This window comes from Vulpes lagopus, chromosome 6 (genome assembly GCF_018345385.1).
Source record: "Vulpes lagopus strain Blue_001 chromosome 6, ASM1834538v1, whole genome shotgun sequence".
Lineage (NCBI taxonomy): Eukaryota > Metazoa > Chordata > Mammalia > Carnivora > Canidae > Vulpes > Vulpes lagopus.
This window is the reverse complement of record NC_054829.1, coordinates 103,888,702-103,910,572: the sequence shown is the minus strand read 5'-3', so window position 1 is coordinate 103,910,572 and position 21,871 is coordinate 103,888,702.

The window sequence follows — 21,871 nt, the reverse complement described above, 5'->3', positions numbered from 1 at the left end:
CCAAATCTTTGACTTCTAACTGAATACATTTGAATCTGTAAATATATATCTTGTATTTGGTGATTAGAATACCAAGAATGTTTCTAAATCATTAGATTAGTTTCCATTCCAGAAGATAGATTTTCCATTCTAATGACTGTGTTTTTTGCTTGTTTGGTTACAAAACAATTTGATTGTACTTCTTTACTGAAGAATGAGAATGATTTAATGAAAAAGAACACAGCAATGGTGACTTTTCCCCTAGAGGCAAAACTATTTGATAAAACAGATCTACCAGTTTCTGAGTGAGAAAACTTTACTTTTATTTTTTATTGATTTTATTTATTTATTCATGAGAGACACACAGTGAGAGAGAGAGAGAGAGAGAGGCAGAGACACAAGCAGAGGGAGAAGCAGGTTCCATGCAGGGAACCCGACTCAATCCCTGGTCTCCAGAATCATGCCCTGGTCTGAAGGCAGCACTAAACCACTGAGCCACCTGGGCTGCTTGTGAGTGAGAAGATTGTTAAAAACATTCCTGAACCTGTCTTTTCCATTTTGTTTTGGAGATCATTCCTTGATCAAGGATGAAAATTAAGTGAGGAAAATAGATGATTTGCAAACAGTCTACTGAACTGAAGATTATCTGCAATAAGATGTTACTGTCATCTTCTTTTTTTTCCCCTGTGAACAAAAGCAATTAATGACCCATTAGTAGTTACTCCTTATTTTTTTCTAAGATTGTCATAAATATAGAAAGTTTCCTCCACAATCATCTCCTGGATTTTGAGATTAGTATGTGGTAGGCAGTTAAGGAACAGATGGAATTTTAGGTCACCAGTAATTTGCCTGCTAAAGGAAAAATGAATCTAGCAGATAACCTTGCACATGATAGGTACCTAGTAGATAGCAACTAGATGAATGAATGAATCAAATACAATGTCAGTTTGTTTTAGGGAATATTTTGATATTTTATATTTGTTCTAGTTCAGCTAGACCAGATTTGGAAACTGTTAGAGAAGTGATTTGCTGATACCTCCTTCTCTCCATTCTAACCGAGTGTAAACACTAATTTCAATATATTATCATCCTGATAAGAATCTTCAGTGAATATATTGACCTTAGGATAAAATAAAAACTTATTAGCCTTCAAAACAGAGCTTCCAAAATTTGGCTTTACCCAGTTTATTCAGTCAAATTTATCACTAATAATAGATTCACTCTGATTTAGTTCCTCTATTTGTTTTTCAACTAAGATTTTTACTCATGGAGATTGAAGAATTTTCAATTATGGCTGTGGAAGCATAAGGAAAGTGCTATATACTTAACCTCAAGAGACAAGTCTACCTAGAAACCATCTTTTTTTTTTTTTGATCAACTAATTAACATATAGTGTATCATTAGTATCATAATATATATGTGTTATATGCAACTCTACCTCTGAAACTAATGATACAGATACCATATATCAGTTGAATATAACACCCAGTGCTCATCATATCATGTCCCCTCCTTAATGCCCATTACCCAGTTACCCCATTCTCCCACCCTCCCACTCTCCTCCCCTTCAGCAACCCTCAGTTTGTTTCTTATAGTTAAGAGTCTCTTATGGTTGTCTCTCTCTCTCTAACTTATTATTTTATTCTTCCTTCCCTTCCCTGTGATCCTCTGTCTTGTTTCTTAAATTCCACATATGAGTGAAATCATATAGTTGTCTTTCTCTGATTAACTTATTTCACTTAGGGTAAGACTCTTTAGTTCTATCCACATGGTTGCAAAAAGTAAGATTTTATTTTTTGATGGCTGAGTATTATTCCATTTTGTGTGTGTGTGTGTGTGTGTGTGTGTGTGTGTGTCCATCTATTGATGGACATCTGGACTCTTTCCATATTTTGTCTATTGTGGACATTGTTGCTATAAGCATTGGAGTAATACCCCTTTGGATCACTATGTTTATATCCCTTAGGTAAATACCTAGTAGTGCAGTTGCTGGATCATAGGGTAGCTCTATTTTTAACTTCTTGAGGAATCTCCATATCATTTTCCAGAGTGACTATACCAGCTTGCATTCCCACCAGCAGTGTAAGAGGGTTTCCCTTTTTTCCACATCCTCACAGACATCTGTTGTCTCCTCACTTGTTAATTTTAGCCATTCTGACTGGTGAGGATGCCATGCCTCAGAACAGCGCTCTTGCTGGTTCTCTGCAAACAACCTCGCTTCCCACTGCAGCTTTTAGAGCATCTGCCTTCCAATGCCTTTGGTAAAAACCCATTCTCTTTGGAGTCTCATGACATCAGGCTATACCACTCTTCCTTTTCTTTTTTTCTTTCTAAGATTTTGTTTATTTACTAGGAGAGACACACAGAGAGAGGCAGAGACATGGGCAGAAGGAGAAGGAGGCTCCCTGCAGGGAACCTGATGTGAACTTGATCCCAGGACCCCGAGATCATGACCCAAGCCAAAGGCAAATGCTCAACCACTGAGCCACCCAGGTGCCCCTCTCCCTTTTCTTACTGATGTCATTTGCTTTCTTCTTAATCATTTATCTTCACTTATTGAAGTCTTTGACAACTGTGAGACAGACTTCACAACTGTCATCCCTACTTTCTCTCCTGTTTCAGTGTACCTGTACAATCATTTTAAAATTCTAGCCTTTGTTTTCTCCAGTTAATTTTGTGTCCACTCTATTGGAACAGTCTATTCCCATAGCTACACCATGAATTTTTCTAATAGATCATAATTTCATACGTTTTGCTTTGGCCAAAATCTTTTGTCTTTTAAGTTTCCCTTTGCCCTTGCTACTACTATAGCTACTTTTAGAACCCTCTAGTTTTTTGGATTTCTCTTATTTTCTCCCTTCATCTAGCTTACTTCAGAGCACTTAACTTTTCTTACTCAGCCTCACTTCATGGAGAGAATAGCAGAAGAATATATGACCTATTTTCCCACTAAGTACTTAATTGCTTCCCTTATACTCCATCTTTCTGCTGTTCTAGTAGCATTTAGTAATTCAATCCAAAATCAGAGCCACAATCCTATTCCTTGAAACCTCTATGTTGGTTGCTGAAGGGCAGTGGTTCAAGAGCTACATCCATGCAGTCTTGTCTTGCTCATTTTTATGTACTTAGTACTGTGCATAATCTTTCCCCATACCTTTGATTAGCTTTATTTTTCAGACCCTATATGAATTATGTATCATGTAGCATGTATCAATACTTCATCCCTTTTTATTGCTGAGTAAGGAAATGGATTGCTGGATAAGAACATGGTGAAATTGCAGGCTTATATGGTAACTCCATATTTAACATTTTGAGGAACCAAACTGTTTTCTAAAGTGGCTGCACCATTTTATAATCCCATGAGCAATGTATGAGAGTCCCTATTTCTTCCCATCCACACCAACACTTGTTATCATCTTACTCTTTATTTGTTATTGTCTGTCTTCCTAATGGGTATGAAGTGGTATCTCATGATTTTTGTTTACATTTCCTGATTAATTAATGATTTCAGCATCATTTTCTGTCTGACATCATTACTTCACAATAAAATACTAGCAAATAGGACTCAACAGTACATTAAAAGAATTATGGGATTTATTCCTGGGCTGCAGGGGTGGTTCAACATTCAAAAATCAATGTGATACACCACATTAATAAACTAAAGGATAAGAACCATATCGGTGATCCCTGGCTCCTCAGGCCTTGCAGGTGCCCAGTGTCCTCCGGCCCAGCTCCAAGACAGCCTCCAGTCACCTGGCTGCCCCCCGCCCCCTGCTCCCCTTCCTTTAATTTATTTGACCCCTTGCCCCCCACTCCTTCCTTCCCGACCCCCACTCTGGCCTTCTGTTCTTGATCTCAGCCCGGCCCAGAGGGAGGCCATTCCCTGGCCTAGAATTAGTTTTTCTAAAATGTGAATAAACTTGTTTTATAAAAAAAAAAAAAAAAAAAAAAAAAAAAAAAAAAAAAAAAAAATGCTTTTTTTTTTTTTTTTTGCAAGCAAAAAGCATTTGACAAAATACAGCATCCTGTCTTGATAAAAACTCTCAACAAAGTAGAGATAGGTGGAACATACCTCAATATCATAAAGGCCGTATATGAAAGACCTGCAAATAATCTCATCTTCAATGGGGATAAACATTCTAACCATTTCTACTTAGCATAGTACGGAAGTCTTAGCCTTAGAAATCAGACAACAAAGATAAATAATAGGCATCCAAATTGGCAAAGAACAAATCAAACTTTCACTATTTGTAGACAACATGATACTCTATGTAGAAAACTCAAAAAACCACCAAAAAATTGCTAGAATTCATTCATGAATTTAGCAAAGTTGCAGAATATAAATCAATGTGCAAAAATCTGTTGCATTTCTATACACTAATAATGAAGCAGCAGAAAAAGAAATCAAGAGTCTATCCCATTTACAATTGCACCAAAAATAGTAAGATACCTAGGAATAAACCTAAGTAAAGATAAAAAATCTGTACTCTTAAAACTGCAGAACATTTATGAAAGAAATTGAAGAGGACACAAAGAAATGGAAAAGCATTCCATGTTCATTGATTGGAAGAAAAACAAGGTTAAAATATTTATAGTACCCAAAGTAAAAAGTTAATTTTTGCAAAAAGATTAGCTTGTATTTTGATAAAGATTGTGTTTACCCATAAGTCATAACAATATTAAAATCTACTGATCTGTGAACATGGGATATCTTTCCATTTAATTAGATTTTAATTACTTTCTTTTAACAATATGTATACCTTTCAGAGGACTAGACGTATTATTTTGTTAAACTTATTTTCAAATGCTTTATCTTTTTGAGGCTATGGTAAATGAAATTGTTTTTTTAATTTTATTTTGGGATTGTTCATTGCTAGTATGTATAAATACAATAGTTGCTTGCATATTGATCTTATATCCTGTAACCTTGCTGAGCTTGTTTATTAGTTGTACTAGTATTCTTATGAATTTCATGGGATTATTTTATATATAAGATCATGTTATCTGCAAATCTGAAATAGTTTTACTTTTTCCTTTACAATCTGGTTGCCTCCCCCCACCCTTGCTTAATTGATTTGGCTACTCTAATGTTAAATAGAAGTAGTAAGATGGAAATCCTCATCTTTTTGATCTTAGAGGGAAAGGATTCAGTCTTCAGTACTAACTATAATGTTGGCTCTGGGTTTTTCATAGATGTTTTATAAGGCTGAAGAAGTTTTCTATTTCTAGTTTGTTGAGTTTTTAATCATGAAAACATTTGTCAAATGGTTTTTCTTCATCTATTGAGATGATCATGTGATTTTTGACTTTAATTTTATTAATATGGTATATTACCTTAGTTAATTTTCAGACATCAAAACAACCTTGTATTCCTAAGATAAATTTCACTGGATCATGCTGTATGATTCTTTTTGTATATTGTTAGATTTAATTTTCTAGGATATTGTTGAGGATTTTTACATCTTTTTTAATAGGAGATATTGGGCTGTAATTTTCTTTTTTATGATATATGTCTGGTTTTGGTATCAGATTAATGCTGGTCTCATAGAATGAATTAGGAAGTGTTCCTTCTTGTGTATTTTGGAAGTTTGTGAAGGATTTGTATTAATATTTAAATGCTTGATAAAATTCAAGTGAAGCCATCTGGGCCTGGGATTTTATTGTATGTTTTAAAATTACTGATTCAGTCGTTTGTTATATATCCATTCAAATTTTCTATTTCTTTTCGACTCAGATTTGATAGTTTTGTGTTTTTCTAGGACTTTTTACTTCATTTGTTATTTAATTTTATGGCATACAGTTGATTCCCAGTCCTTTAAAATTATGTTTCATTTTTACAAATTCAACTATAATTTACATGCAGTGAAGTGCTCATATTTGCATTGTACAGCTCTATGACTTTAACAAATGCACAGAACCCAAACCCAATGAAGAGAGAACATTTTTATCATCCCAGATATTTTCCTCCTGCCCTTTTCCAGTCTGTTCCTTTCCTTTTCTTGAAGGTAGGTATTATTCTGCTTCTACCACCATAGATTAATTTTGCTTATTATTGAACTAAATGCAAATAGGTAAGTAAAAAAATGTGTGCGCATTTGTTTCTGGCTTCTCTTGATCAACGAAATATTTTTAAGAATCACCTATTATTAGATGTATCAGTAGATTGTTTCTTTTTATTACTAAGCAGTATTCCATTGTTTTGTTTTCTAGTTTTTGGCTAGAATAGAGCTGTTATATCAGCTATATGTCACCAAGTTTTTTTGAGGGATGAATGATTTTATTTGTCTTGAGTAATTGCATAGGTGTGAAACTGTTAGGTTATAGGGCAGATGCATTTTTTAACTACATAAGAAACTGCCAAAGAGTTTTCTAAAGAAGTTGTTAGCATGTTTGTTATACCCATCACTAGCTAAAGATGAAGATTCAGATTGTTCAAAATTCTTGTTAACATTTGGTATTATCAGCTTTTTTAGTGTTAACCATTCCAGTGTGTGTTTATAGTGGTATCATTGTATTTTTAATTTTTAAATAGCTTTTTGAGGAATAATTGACATAAATTGCACATGTTTAAATATTTTTCTTTCTTTCTATTTATGATAGTCACACAGAGAGAGAGAGAGAGAGAGAGGCAGAGACACAGGCAGAGGGAGAAGCAGGCTCCATGCACCGGGAGCCCGATGTGGGACTCGATCCCGGTTCTCCAGGATCGTGTCCTGGGCCAAAGGCAGGCGCCAAACCGCTGCGCCACCCAGGGATCCCAAATTGCACATGTTTAAAGTGCACACAGGCATACAGTCGTGAAATCATTACACAATCAAGATAATGAAGGTACCCATTATTTGATTCACTTTTGTAATTCCTCTCTCCTGCTTCTTCCTACCCCTCCATTTTCAGGAAACTACTGATCTGCTTTCTGTTACTGTAAATTAGTTTGATGTTCTAGAATTTTACTTTATTATTTAATTTTATTTCTATTTATTTTTAATTGAAGTATAGTTGGCATATAATAATGGTATTCCAGAATTTTATATAGATGGAATCATAAACTATGCACTCTTATTTTTTCTGGGTTCTTCCACTCAGCATAACTATTGTGAGATTCACTTATGTTATTGCATGTATTAGTAGTTTATTCTTTTTATTGCGGAGTGGTATTCCACTGCATAGATAGATATACTACAATTTGTTTACCTACTTACCTGGTGATTGATATATATATTTGGCATTTTCAGTTTTTGGCTATTACAAATAAAGTTACTATGAACATTTAAGTACAAGTCTATATGGAGATATGCTTCCATTTCTCATGGGTAAGACATATATGTGCATTGCTGAACCATACAGTAGGTATATGTTTAATGGTTTAAGAAACTGCCAAACTATTTCCCCAAGTGACTGTCCACTTCACATTCCCACCAGCAGTGTATGAGAGTTCTAGTTTTTCTACATCTTTGCCCATATTTGGTATACTCAGTCTTAAATTTTAGACATCCCAAAATGTGTGTAGTGGTTATTATTGTAGTTTTAATTTGTATTTCCTAATGAGTAACAAAGTTGAATGTCTTTTCATGTGCACTTTGCTATACATCGATTGTTTCTGTTGAAATGTGTTTGAATCTTTTGATCATTTGAATCATTGGACTATTTGTTTTTTAATTATTGAGTTTTGAGAATTCTTTACATATTCTACATACAAATTCTTTATAAGATATGTGATTTGTAAATTTTTTTTGCAGTTTGTTGCTTTTCTTTTCACTCTCATAACAATTTCTTTTCAAAGAGCAGGAGTTCTTAATTTTGAGAAATTATAATTTATCGTTTTCTTTTATGAATCATGATTTTGGAGTCATACCTAAATTAATGCCTACCTCAAGGTCTAAAGATTTTTCTGTTATGTTTCTTCTATAAGTTTTTTAGTTTGGTTTTACATTTAAGTTTATGGTTCATTTTGAGTTCAGATTTTAAAGATGTACAGTATGATTTGAGATTCTTTTATTATTTTTGCATTTGAGTGTTCAATTGTTTCAGAACTATTAAAAAGATTATTTTTTTTCCACTGAATTGCTTTTGCATCTTTGTTAAAAATCAGTTGACTACACATAAACATAAAATTATGAACTTTATTCTGTTTAATTGGTATATTTGGCTATTTTTCTAATCATATTACACTGCCTACAGTAGCATAGTAATAAATCTTGAAAGCAGGTAGTCTCAGTCTGCTAACTTAAAAATTTTTTAAAAATTTGCCTACTTTAATTCCTATGTACATCCCCAAGAATTTTAGAATCAGGATGTTAGTTTCTACAATAAAAACTTATGGGGAATTTGGTTGTGTCGATTTTATGATGTTACCTATAGTTTTTTTAAAAAAAATATTTTTTATATTCTCCCTTCTGACTGGTTTTAACTGGTTCCCTTTTGTAAAGCTCTGTGGGTTTTTTTTTTTTTTTTTTTTTTTTAATGATCACTAACTCAATTCAGTTTCCCTCCTTCCCCTATTTTCTTGTTGGACATTGGGCTCTAACTTAATCTCTTTCATCTTTTGTTTAGCTGAGCTCCCATCTAATCCTTCATTTTATCCTTTTGCCATTACTCATTATAAAGAACAAAAAATGTAGTTCTGTATGAATTTTCCAAAGAGTGTCATTCTGAGCACAGGAATCTAGGATGGGCCTGTAACTTAGAGGTATCTTTTTTTTTTTTTTATTGTAGTTTTTGGATTCTCAAAAGGGTTATGGGATGTACTTCTTTATACTTTAGGGTACAATGCTTGAAAACCATCTTGGGAAAAAGCAAGGTATAAATAATAAATAAATAAAATATCCTTCCAGTTACCAGTCTTTGATATGCCAGGTGCGGTTTAAGGAACTTCTGGTAAATCCTGGATATGGGGCATTAAGGCAGATCTGTTATCTATTATTAGGGCCTGGATATAGGAAGCTCAGTTTTGGATGATTTCTTCCCCCTGGGTATCTTGAACTGGGTGTTAAAGAGTGGAACATATGTTTTAGATGTAGAAATTCATGAATAAAATGGCCTTTGGGTAAGCCTAGGTATTTTAAACATCTGGTCCTCAAATGCAGAGATCACCTTTTTATTCCTCTTGATGTAAGAACCATCATGTAGGTAGTGGGAAATTCCTGGGCCACGGCAATAGCCTTCTAACTGACCTCATTGTCTTCATTCTGTCCTCATATTACCATTATTAGTATTTTTGTTTTCTTTAAACATAGACATTAGTGTTTCTTTCTAATTTTAAAAAGTGATTCTTTGATGATATATTTTTTCCAGAATAATGTTCAATTCCCATCACTTGGCACTAAAAAGCTTTTGCTGCTTGTTTTCTTTTACCATCCACATCTCCTGCAACTCTCTATTGTAAGCAATGTGTATAAGCCCACATATGTCCACATCTCTATATCTTTGCTGCTTCTATTTCCCTGCCTAGAATACCTTTTCTACTTCCAAAATTATATATATGTCTTTCAGTACTCATCTCCAGTGTCACTTTCTGTAAACTCTAACCCTGAATTCCTTCCAAGTCACAATTACCACATCTTCTGGCTATTTTGGAATTATAACAGCTAGCATTTACTATACACTTACTAAAAGGTAGGTACAGGATAAATGATATAGAAATAGAAAAAACCCAATAGAACAGCTCAATGAAACCAGATACTGGTTCTTTGAAAAAGTTAATAAAATTGATAAACCTCTAGCCAGACTTATCAAAAAGAAAAAAGACCCAAATAAATAAACATCATCATTGTGAATGGGAGAGGAGAAATAACAACAAACACCACAGAAATAGAAACAATTCTAAGAGAATATTATGATAAACTATATGCCAATAAACTGAACAACCTACAAGAAATGGATAAATTCCTAGAAACATATACATTACCAAAACTAAAACAGGAAGAAACAGAAAACTTGAACAGAAAAATAACCAGCAAATAAATGAAATCAGTAATCAAAAAACTCCCAGCAAACAAAAGTCCAGGACCAGAGGGCTTCATAGGCCAATTCTACCAAACATTTAAGGAAGAGTTAATACCTAGTCTCAAAGTATTCCAAAAAACAGAAAAGAAAGGAAAAATCCAAACTCATTCAATGAGGTCAGCATTTTTTTAATAGTCTTTTTTTTTTTTTAAATTTTTATTTATTCATGACAGCCACACAGAGAGAGAGAGAGAGGCAGAGACACAGGCAGAGGGAGAAGCAGGCTCCATGCACCAGGAGCCCGACGTGGGATTCGATCCCGGTTCTCCAGGATCGCGCCCTGGGCCAAAGGCAGGCGCCAAACCGCTGCGCCACCCAGGGATCCCTGAGGTCAGCATTATAATGATACTGACACGAGGTTAAGACACCACTAAAAAAGAGAACTACCAGCCAATATCCCTGATGAACATAGATGCAAATATTCTCATTAAAATATTAGCAAACCAAATCCAGCATTAAAAATCATTCACCACAGTCAAGTGGGATTTATTCCTGGGTAGGTACTATTATTATACCACTTTTTTGTTAGCAGACCCACAGAGAGTAAGTAGTAGGATTCAACTGTAGCATTTCTCATTCCAGCATTGATACTTTCATCTATGATTCAAGCACCTCGTGTGCCTTTTATTATGGCACTAACAACTAACTGTGTTGCAAATTCCTTCAAAATACATTTGCTTTGAGAGTAGAAAATTTCATTTCCCAATTATCTCACAGTGCCTTATAGAATGCTCATCACAAGTATTTATAATTTAAAAATATTTGAGAAATTCTTTCTGGTATGTCAGGCATCCATTCAAGTGAGCCTTAAAAAGGGAGAAAAGTCTATTACAATGAAATAGAACTCAAGAAATTAAAGGACATGAAATGAGAAAGGGGAATGACATCAGAAAGTAAGGCAACCATGCTTTGATTCTCTTTCAGGCAGTATGTAGTTTCTTGTGTCTTCTTTTTGAACACTTTCTGTTTTTTCTTTCTTATTCTTTCCATTTATGACAGGAAATGGTTTCACCAATTTTGTAGTGACACTTTCTCTGTGCTCACTGCAAGCAATTGACTGACTGGAATTCCATATTTCCCATTTTGATTCATGAAAGAGGAAATCTGAACAGGACAGGTACTCACCCTTGGACCACATAGTTGCATCCAGAGGACAGCAAGAGATACTGTCAAATGAACTCATAGTTGTAGATACAGTTCATAGAAAGAGAGGAGGGCCTAGGCCAAGAAGCAGACACCTCTAAAATAGTATTTACTTTAGATAAACTGTCGTATCTTGATAAATTTACATTTTATTTGCTATGTTTACCATCTGTTATGCTGGTAAGAATGATCTATTTGTTGTTTCTTAAGTGAAACTGTGGACAACAAAACACAATGAGTTTGAGCATTTTCTTTCCAGAGCCCTGCTCCTTAAATCTCATTGAACAAGACAAGAGTAGAGGCAATTAGATGTCTTTGTTCTGAGAGAAAAAGTTGTCCATGCTGCCTATTTATTTGAAAATACTTTGCACTTGGTGTCTGGTATTTTTTAAAAAAGTTTAATTATACAGTGTAATTCATATTGTAGGTGTTAATAATTGACTGGATACCATGCAATGCCATATTGATTTTTAAGTCTCTGATTCTCCAAGGAGCATGTAATAATCCCTTGGAGAAGCACACTTGGATACTGATGACATAAATCCTTCTCAATTTATCTCTCAAGGTTTCATCAAAACCTATGTACAGTTTTACTATTTCTGACAAGCAGTGAAAAGAAGTTGTTTTTCTCACTATATAACTCCTTGGTAAGTTGGTGATTCCTCACATAGAGTATTTACTCCACCCCCACCCCCACTAACTTAAGTAAAGTGTCAGATATTTTCCATAATTTCAATGGGAACAACAGCCAGATCTATCACTGCATGGTGAGCCATGCCAAGGAGATGGACCACAAATTGCCTCCCAGGACCTCATATTATTGTTTATTAATCAAGTGCTGACAGTATGTTTGCCTTTCTGTTAAGTGAGGAGAAGAAACAGACTCAACTTTCTGAGTTCAAGGTCTGAATCAGTCAGACAGTGTAGGGCAAGTTGGAATACTCTGATGGCTACATCTCAGGTATGAGTTGATTTACTTCCATGGTACAATTTCTTCTCATGCAATGGGGGAAATTATGATTTAATAGCAGTGAAAGGTATGAAGTTCAGACTGTTTTTTAGATGAAAAGCAGTTGCCTATTAAAAAAAAAGTAGTCCTTTTTTCTCCTTTAGTCTTCTAAGTCCTCTCTTCTCACCCTCAATGAAGTAAACTAGAGTAATTTGGCTTATTCTATGCATAGAAGAGAATAACACTCAGAAATGACCCAGATTCATTTTATTTCCATGGAGATTTGTGGCTCTTCAATATTAGTACATATTCCTTGCCTATGCAATAGGAGGTGAGGTTGGGTGAGAGCCAAGCTGAGTCTTCATAATATAACCATGCCTTGCAAATGCCAATTATTTGAACTGGATTACCTCTCCTGTTAACAAGTCCCTTTGCCTTTTTAGACAGCTGTGTAGGGAATTCTCTACAAGTTCTGCCAATCTCATATGACCCAGATGTTGTCTATATAAGGATAAAAATGAGAACAAATCTTGAGAAATTTGAAATAACTTTAGATTGTTACATTCCCCGGGGGGCAGGATAGCTTAAGAATGTGTCACCTTCAAGTGTGTGGTAAGTGATTGATGAATTCAATAAAAGGATTTGATTTTTGATAGGAACTATTTCTTGGAACAAGTATCAGTGAATCATAGAAGAGAACTAATTGCACCTACATGCTATTCTGAATCTGTGAGGATGAATATGTATTTGTTTATTATATTGAGTGAGGAAAAAGGAAAGTAGAATTATGGTACAGGAAATAGGAGTCAAAGTGGAACAAAATTGTTTATTGGCAGGTACACTCTGATACAGCTAAAAACACAAAGTATGAATTTTGAATTTCTGGAATAGAAAAGGACTTGTGACCATAAGGTGGTATTACATTACTTCCAAATTTTCTTTATGACAAAACTCATTTTCTTATATCTTGATGCAGAAATTAAAGATAATTTTTTTTCACAAACCAACAGTGTATCTTATATAGTAACTCAAATGATTCACAAGTGATTTCAATTGTGATTGATTTCTTCTCTGGAAACAAAATTTCACCTGAAATTTTTTGCTTTTTACTTAATAGTTGTGTATTTTTTGTGCTTCTATTATATGCCAGGCCTGAGCTTAGAACTAGAGTATATGTTCATTTTATTACTGTCTTGTCCACACTCATTGTCTCAATAAACAAATACATGATTGCACTCCTAATAGAGTGCACACTTAATTCATGGATTTTAAATATCCTTTTTTAATGTAGCTCTCATATAAGATCAACTTATTTCAAGCCAATTTCTTGATCCTTTCTACGATAAAAATATTCTGGCCAACAGAGCTGTTGTGGGATTTGAGCTTGTTTTAAATTGACCAGTATGGATGTCAATCCAAAGGCCACTCAGCGTAGCAGAGTAGCTCTGGGGATTTGGAACACTTTGGATTCTTCCTCCAAAAGCATCTATAATGAACAGAGTTATTTTGAAAGCATTCCCTGCAGTTCATGCCTTAATTCAATCATCTGGGAATAGGAAAGCAGATCCCTCTCAATACACCACTAACTTGGATTTCTATGGTATTATGCACAATCGTTTCATTTATTTTTACAGTGATAGAGTGGTTTCTGAGCCAAGTTCTGCAAGTCTTTGGGGGAGAAGGAAAAGGTTTTGGATGGTTCCAAATTCTTGAAGTGACAACTGACATTAAAAAAAAATAATTTTGCTCTTCTTCAGAAATGAAAACAAACACAGTAAACTACACACCTCAGAGCAGAAGGATACAGTTCTTGGCTTTTTGGATCATGTTGGCAAAAAAAAAAATAAATAAATAAAAAAATAAACTCCTTTGATTCAAGAATGTTTTGTTGTAACACTGTCCTTTAAGTCACTTCTCCAGCTTTTTACTAACTTGCTTTATTACTTTGAACCAGAAAATTAGAAACGAAGAACTAAACTATATGAGAGAAATAGATTATAAGACCTAGCAGCATTAATCATGAAAATGGTACCTATCAAATCCCTTTGCACTTTTGCACTTTTGTAGTGCTTACATAGAAGTAATTGCTGCTTATTAACACCCTCCTTCTTTAGAGGAGTTAATTTATTTGAAAGGAGTTTTGATTTCTAAAGATTTTGTTAGTTCTCAGCTATACATGCAAATAAATTATTATATTGAAATGAGATCAGTAAACACAGGCCGATTTCTGTTTGAGAAAAACCCTGTTACATAAACAAGAAACTTCAGTGAGCCAGCACTTTTTATTTACTCACAATCTTTCCCCCAACCCCATTTCTTTTTTTGTTTTGTTTTAAACTGTTAAGTACGACCTTCATTATTTACTGTGGAGTGGAGATATATTGTTGCCTTTTAGATCAAGGATATATTTTAGACTGAGCAGAGAAACTCATTGACTATTAAAGAGAGTGAAAATAATGCTTGGAAACAATTCTCTAAGAATGCTAAATAAGGAAAAATGCCTAAACAACAAAAAAGATTCATCATGAGAAATCCCACTAAATTGCTTTCATTGGGACTATGCTTTAATTACTTAACAGTATTAATTCCAAAAAATCATTTCCAATATAGAAAGCATCACAGATACTTCTGTTCAGTATCTAGCTAAATTAGAGCCATGTCAATGTGTTTTTTCAGTATCTGAGAGTAATGTAAGGAATAGAAAGGATTTATGATTCTGTAATAGTATTGAAAAGAGCAAGACTAAAGGGGAGGCTTTGTTTTCTAGGAGTAATTAACTATGGAGGAAATTTTACTGTACTAGGACTCTATTCTATGTTTTTATTTTGTTTTTAGGATAATATTTGGTAGTTCTGACATAGTAAGGAAAGCAGATGTTGTTATATAGAAAATCTAAGGCAAAAGCTGTATAAAATTAGCCCTCTGTTTCTTATATTTATCCTATCTTGGTCTGTAACTCTGCAGTGCAGCTCTTGAAATGAAAATTGAAGTTGCTGAAGTACATTCATAAAGGGCAAAGAAAAATACTTTCAATTTTAGCCCTGACTTTTGTATCTAAGAATGCATAAAAATGAAAGATTGATGTAATTAAATTTAACTCTAGAATAGGAGAATCAATGTTTGGCACATAAATCCCAGAACGTTAGGTCTCAAGTAGATTTAACATTGTTTCAGAGTAGATGTTCAAGTAAAGATGATAAGAACAAGATAAATAAAATTTTGTTATTTTTAAGAAAATGATTTTGTACCAGAATTAACAAGGCTCATCTGAGGCGATCCTCATATAGAGGTAGGTATAAGCTTTTTGATGTAGTAAGGGTAGATATAGGGAGATTATGTCCCAGATGTTTAGACATATTTGCCATTATATTTTAGAACCGAGGATAGTTTTCATTGAACTAAATTTTAAGCTGTTACCACATTTTCCTGCCTTAATTTGTGAAGTTCTGATGTATGTTTAGAAAATTGGATAAAGAATGAGTGAGTGAAATTGTGATTCTAAAATGAAGGACCTGAAAGAACACATGGATCTTTCCCCTATTTCCAGAAATTATTAGAGCTGCTTCTTTTTGGAGTTAGACCACATGTATCATATTTTCCATTTCTAGTGGGTGCACTTGTCACCTTCACATCGGGTTAAGAGGTGTAAAACCCTACTACACTTGACATGGCTCTTCGAAGTATTCCCCACATAAAATATAGCAAAAAAAAAAATCTGTGTTCCTTAGAATCTGCAAGTGTCTTTCCCAGAAAGAGGGAGTGGCTATAATAATTTTGGTTAAGTGAGTTGTGCTCATGTCTGCATGAAAAATGACCTAGGGAACACAGAGGTATCATGTTTCAATTTTCTACAAGATCTTTCTGTCTTTCTTGACCTTTTCTATGTCAGTATCTTTTCTTGAACTGGATAATAGTCAAATTTTGAAAAGTGTGGGTCATGCTCCCAGGAGAGGCACTCTGCTCTCTTTCTGTATTTGTGTGGGTTTACTCCGATAAGGGTGCCCTGATTGCTTGCCAGCTGCCAGGTTAAGTTTGGTTTATGAAATTATTTTAGCTTGTGAAACAACAAAATGAAATGGAAACTCATTTCATAAAAATGGCACCTGAAGAAATTCTTCAGACAAAAACATCAAAGGATGAATTAGCAAATGAATTTTCTTCCAGTGTCCAGAAACACTATGGTTGTGTTCTATCATCCAGGAAGGAGGAACTGTTATCTCATCTTCAATGATTCGTAGCCTGGCAGACCACAGGAAAGCTGGAGGTACTCTAGGCTCAAAATCTGGATTTGGCGCTACTTTAGGATATATTCAGTTTTAGGCTTGCACATAACAGAGAAGACCTAAATTAACACTTCCTTTTTCTTTTTCCAAATTTTTGGAATTTAATGTTGAAATTGCTCTTTGGAAGTGAGAAAAAAGAAATACTTATTTAGTTGGAATTCTCTTAGCCATAGTTTCTCTATGAAAGGAAGAGGGACTATTTGACATTGAGTTCAAGTCCCACTAGTATTCTATGGAGCAACAGTTGCAAGCTGACAACTTTATGGGTATGGTATTTGACCACAACCTCAGCCAATGTATTGAACATATGTTTATACCTTTTCTGTTGCTGAAGAAATGAGAAATTGGCAAGTTTTTGTGACTTCAAAAGCAAGAGTAGTGGCATAGTCAAGCTGACAATATTGAAAGGTCACTTCAACAATCATGATTATGGTAATCATAATTAGTGTTATATTTTATTGTTTAAAAGTACTTCTGAATAAACTGTCTATCCAGACAATGGAGTATTATTTACCTCCAAAAAGAAATGAGCTATCAAGCCATGACAAGACATGGAGGAAACTTAAATGCTTATTACTAGGTGAAAGCAGCCAATCTGAAAAGGTTACACACAATATGATTCCCACTATATGACATTCTGGAAAAGGACAAAAACGATGGTGACTGTAAAATAATTAGTACCTGCCTTGGGTTAATGGGTATGGAGGGATATTTGGTGGAGCAGAGAGGATTTCTAGGGCACTGAAACTATTCTGTAAGATACTATAATGGTGGATACATGTCAGTATATTTGTCAAAACCTGTAAACTGTGCAACACAAGGGTTAACCCTAATCTAAACTACAGATTTTTGGTGATGAAGATGTGTCAAAGTAGGTTCGTTGACTATAACAGATGTATCACTGCAGTTTAGGTTGTCACTAGTGGTGGAGGTTGTGTGTGTGTGGAGACAGGGAGAATATAGAACCTTTCTGGACTTCCTGCTCAATTTTGCTGTGAACTTGAAACTGCTCTAAAAAAGTTTACTCATTTACCAAAAGTATTTCCTCCTTTAATCTTAACAGTAATCCTGTACTGGGGTTAAAATATTATTTTAATTTTCAATAAATACTGTTTGAATGCCTACTCACTCTTCTAGGCACTGGGATTATGGTAACAAACAGTCCTTAACTCATGAAATTTACACAACTTGGTTAATTTGACTACTAACTAGTTTAATTTGAAATTTAAGCCCAGTCATTTTAACTCCATGCTGTCTAGTGTTTCTACTATACTCCCCAAGCTCCTTGTAACGGAGCCTCAGTGCGCAGAACAAAGTATAAGGGATATGAGACAAAATTAGAGGTCAGTGGTCCAGCAAAGCATTCCCAATTAAAAAGCATAGAAAAAGGAACACCAATGTATGAAATACTATTACCTTGACAAGGAAGAGTCACTATAACCTGTGTAGATACTGTAAAAAATCATGCTTTTAAATATGGAATATTGAAAAGTGAAAAAATTTGTTTTAGAATATGACCTACAATGCTTTTTGTAGATGAGTTGCTTTTACAACTGCAAAGAGTGATTTTCAGAAGAATTTCTAGTATTTCCATGGTAGATTTGACCAATATGTGCTCATTTATGCTTGGCTGTACAATGGATCTTTTTTCTTTTGAAAATATGTATTTTTTAATAGACTATCTGGAGGAGGTTTAAAGAGAATGTGTTGATACTTAACTCTGTTATAACAAACATTAAATGTGTTTAAAGTCTTTTGTCAAACTCAGTCTAGAGCTCACCAAGGTTATTTTCAAGTTCAGAAATTTATTTCATTGACATAATTCCTTTGTCATCAGGATCTGCTCCTGGTTTGGCTAAATTAAATATTTTTCAGAACTACAATTTAATTATTTTTGTATCATCTATAAAAAAACCCCACCTTAAAAATTGGAATTAAGTTCAGATTAATTATAGTAAAAAGAATCCTTGGCATTTCTTTAGGGCTCCACCCATGGGTTTTCCAGTTTTATCACATTTTAAAACAAACTCAATTTCTATACTTATGATTAAGTAACATTGACTTTTAATGCTAGGTGTTAGAAAGAGTGTAGGCTTTGGAATCAGAGCTACTTTAGTTTGAATCTTGACTCTTCATTGCTTTGAGCAAATTGCTTCATTTCTCTGTAAATTCTGTAATTTCTCTATAAAATTGGATTAGTAATAATTGCTATCTCACAGGATTGTATGACCCCATCTGCATAAGGCACATTCCTTAGAAGAGAGCATTTATCAGGGCACAGTTTCTTATTTATTATCATACAAAACTGAGGATAGAGTTGTGTTATTTTAATTCCTTTTGGCAATACAGAGATGTTTTTGGTTGTTTTCATTTGAACTTTACTAAGTTCACACTGTAATAGTATTTTTATATTTCTTCATGCAGGACTTGCTTAGAGATCTCTGACTTCCTAAAGATCTCAGAGCACTGCCTGATTCATAGACTCAGCCTCTGAGCTTGGCTGAATTTGTGTTTATGTCTCTTAGAGACAATATTCTCTAGAAGGACTTTTAGCATGGAGGCAGAGACAGGAAGAAGGAAAGAATTGAGGAGGTTTAAATAGCAGCATTTTTACAGTATTACTTTCTCTCTTTCTCCTGATGTTAATCATTGTTGCTCCATGTTTTATTTCAACTTCATTACAAGGTTTACTTACTGCCCGTGGCTTGCTGTTCGATAGCAGCCCAATTACTGTTGGGTTTATGGTTATTGTTCTTTCACATAATCTTCTCCTTTTAATATGCCCCACTGCATTCATCATTCACAGCCTTCAAACAGGTGTCTCTTTAACAGTGTTTGGAGCTAAACATCCTGATTTTTCATATTAATCAGACTATATAATGGGCATATTTCACATATGTAGCAGGTTTTTTCCAAGCCGTGCCTTGATTCTTGGTGAGGCACAGTCAGGTATTCTTATATCAGGTAACAAAGAGGAGGAACAATCTAAAGATGACCCTAGATTCTTACTGCAGATGTGAGCTATAACACAGCAGAGGACCAAAGAATATTTTCAAAAAATTAATAGGCATCAATTTTTTGTGATTGACATCCATTTTTCTTGCCAAATTAAAGCAAAACTTTTTGGAAATTAAAAAAAGTTGCAGTAAGTACCACAAAAAAATGTGTAATGTAATAATCGTTCATTTTCCCACCGGCAAGAATGTACTACTGTTGGTATTTTGCTGCATTTGCTTCTCATTTTGTTTTAATGAAAAATCACTTTGCCATTTCTATAAAATTGATATGTCCTCACACTATGACTTCAGATAGTGCAGAGCAAGTAAAATTAAAAAGATTGAAAAAATTCAATCACTCCCACCACCTGGAAACAAACATCATTAACATTTAGGAAATACCATTACAAACTTCTTTTTATTCACATAAATATAGAGAAGAAAGATGGAAAGATATACTTTTATCAAAATAAGATCATGTTATTGATACTATTTCTGATAAAAATGTATATATAATTTGAATTGAATTAAGCAAAATCATACTGAATTGAAATACAGAGGAATCCCAAAACTTCATATATATGGATATATGTACAGAATATCTATCATCTATCTATCTATCTATCTATCTATCTATCTATCTATCTATCTATCTATCTATTTCATTAAAAGATATATATCCTAAAATATCCTGCTAAAAAAAGAAAATATATAATGGAAAAATATGAATTTAGAGACATTGTGTTTTTAATTTTTTTTAACTGCTTGGTTAAATTTTAACGAGTGGCAATTGAATGCCTGCAGTAAAAGAGCTGGATGCTAAGTGATCCTGAAGCTTCCCTGATTTTTCTTCAATGCATAAGCACTTGATACCCATTTGTTTCAGTGACCAGACTTCTCACAGGATTTTAAAAATTAATTCTATATTTTTAACAACTACCAGGCCTTTCATATTCCTGAATTCTTTGAGTTTTCTTTTGAATAGATCTATTTGCCAAGTAGTTTTTTGAAAGGCTTATGGCTCTGGTACAACCACTCTGGAAAACAGTATGGAGGTTCCTCAAAGAGTTAAAAATAGAGCTATCCTACAACCTAGCAATTGTACTACTAGGTATTTACCCAAAAGATACAAACATAATGATCTGAAGGGGCATCTGCACCCCAATGTTTATGACAGCAATGTCCACAATAGCCAAACTATGGAAAAAGCTCAGGTGTCCATCAACAAATGAATGGATAAAGAAGATCTATATGTTATATATATAATGGAATATTACTCAGCCATGAAAAATGAAACCTTACCATTGGTAATGACATGGATGGAATTAGAGCATATTATTAGAGCATATTATGCTGAGTGAAATAAGTCAATCAGAGAAAGACAATTATCACGTGATCTCACTCATGTGGAATTTAAAAAACAAAACAGAGGATCATAGGGGAAGGGAGGGATAAAGAACATAAGATGAATCAGAGAAGGAAACAAACTGTAAGAGACTCTTAGGTATAGGAAATAAGCTGAGGGTTGCTGGAGGGTAAGTGATAGAGGGATTGGGTAACTGGGTGATGGACATTAAGGCGAGCACATGATGTAATGAACACTAGGTGTTGTATTCAACTGATGAATCACTGAACTCTACCTCTGAAACTAGTATACACTATATGTTGAATAATTGAATTTAAATAAATTTTAAAAAGTAAAAAAAGACAGACTCATGGCTTGTATATTCCTCAAATTCTTTCACATTTCAGAATGATTGTCTATTTATTGCCTTTATACCTGAATACTAAACTAAGCACAGTATGCTTGGCTCACACTTTTTTTTCCCTCAGAATTTCATAGATACTACTCTGTTGTCCCCTGGCATATAATATTGCTTTGCAAAAGCTTGAGACCAACCTTTTCCCCCTTGTCAATGATTTGTTTTAAAGCCTAGATATTTTCAGAATTCCTTCCTTATTCCTTCTTAGAGCATAAAAACTTGACTACTATCTATCATCTATCTATCATCTATCTATCTATCTATCAATCATCTATCTATCATCTATCTATCTATCTATCTATCTATCTATCTATCTATCTATCATCTCTCATCTATTTATCTATCATCAGTATTGTAATTTCTGGAGCATATTGCATTTACTTTTCCAATGACAAATTCAATTTTTTCTTCATTCTAGAACATTTTTCTTTTATTACATCATTGAATAAAAATTTGATTCCCTTTATTGGACTTACTACTTTGTGGAAAACAAATATTCTTAATTCGATCATCTTTGCTTTTCTCATTCATTAATTTTTCTCTGAATGTTATTATTTCTTTTTTTATGTAAATCTTTTGTGATCACCTCAAGCTTTTCCTCTGTGACAATAGCTTTCCAGTGGTGCCTGTGGAATTAATTGTTCTTTGAAATCTATTAATTCTAACATTATTTTGTTTTTACCCTTAATATTTATTTATTTATATATGTTAAAAAAGATTTTATTTATTTATTATGAGAGACACACAGAGAGAGGC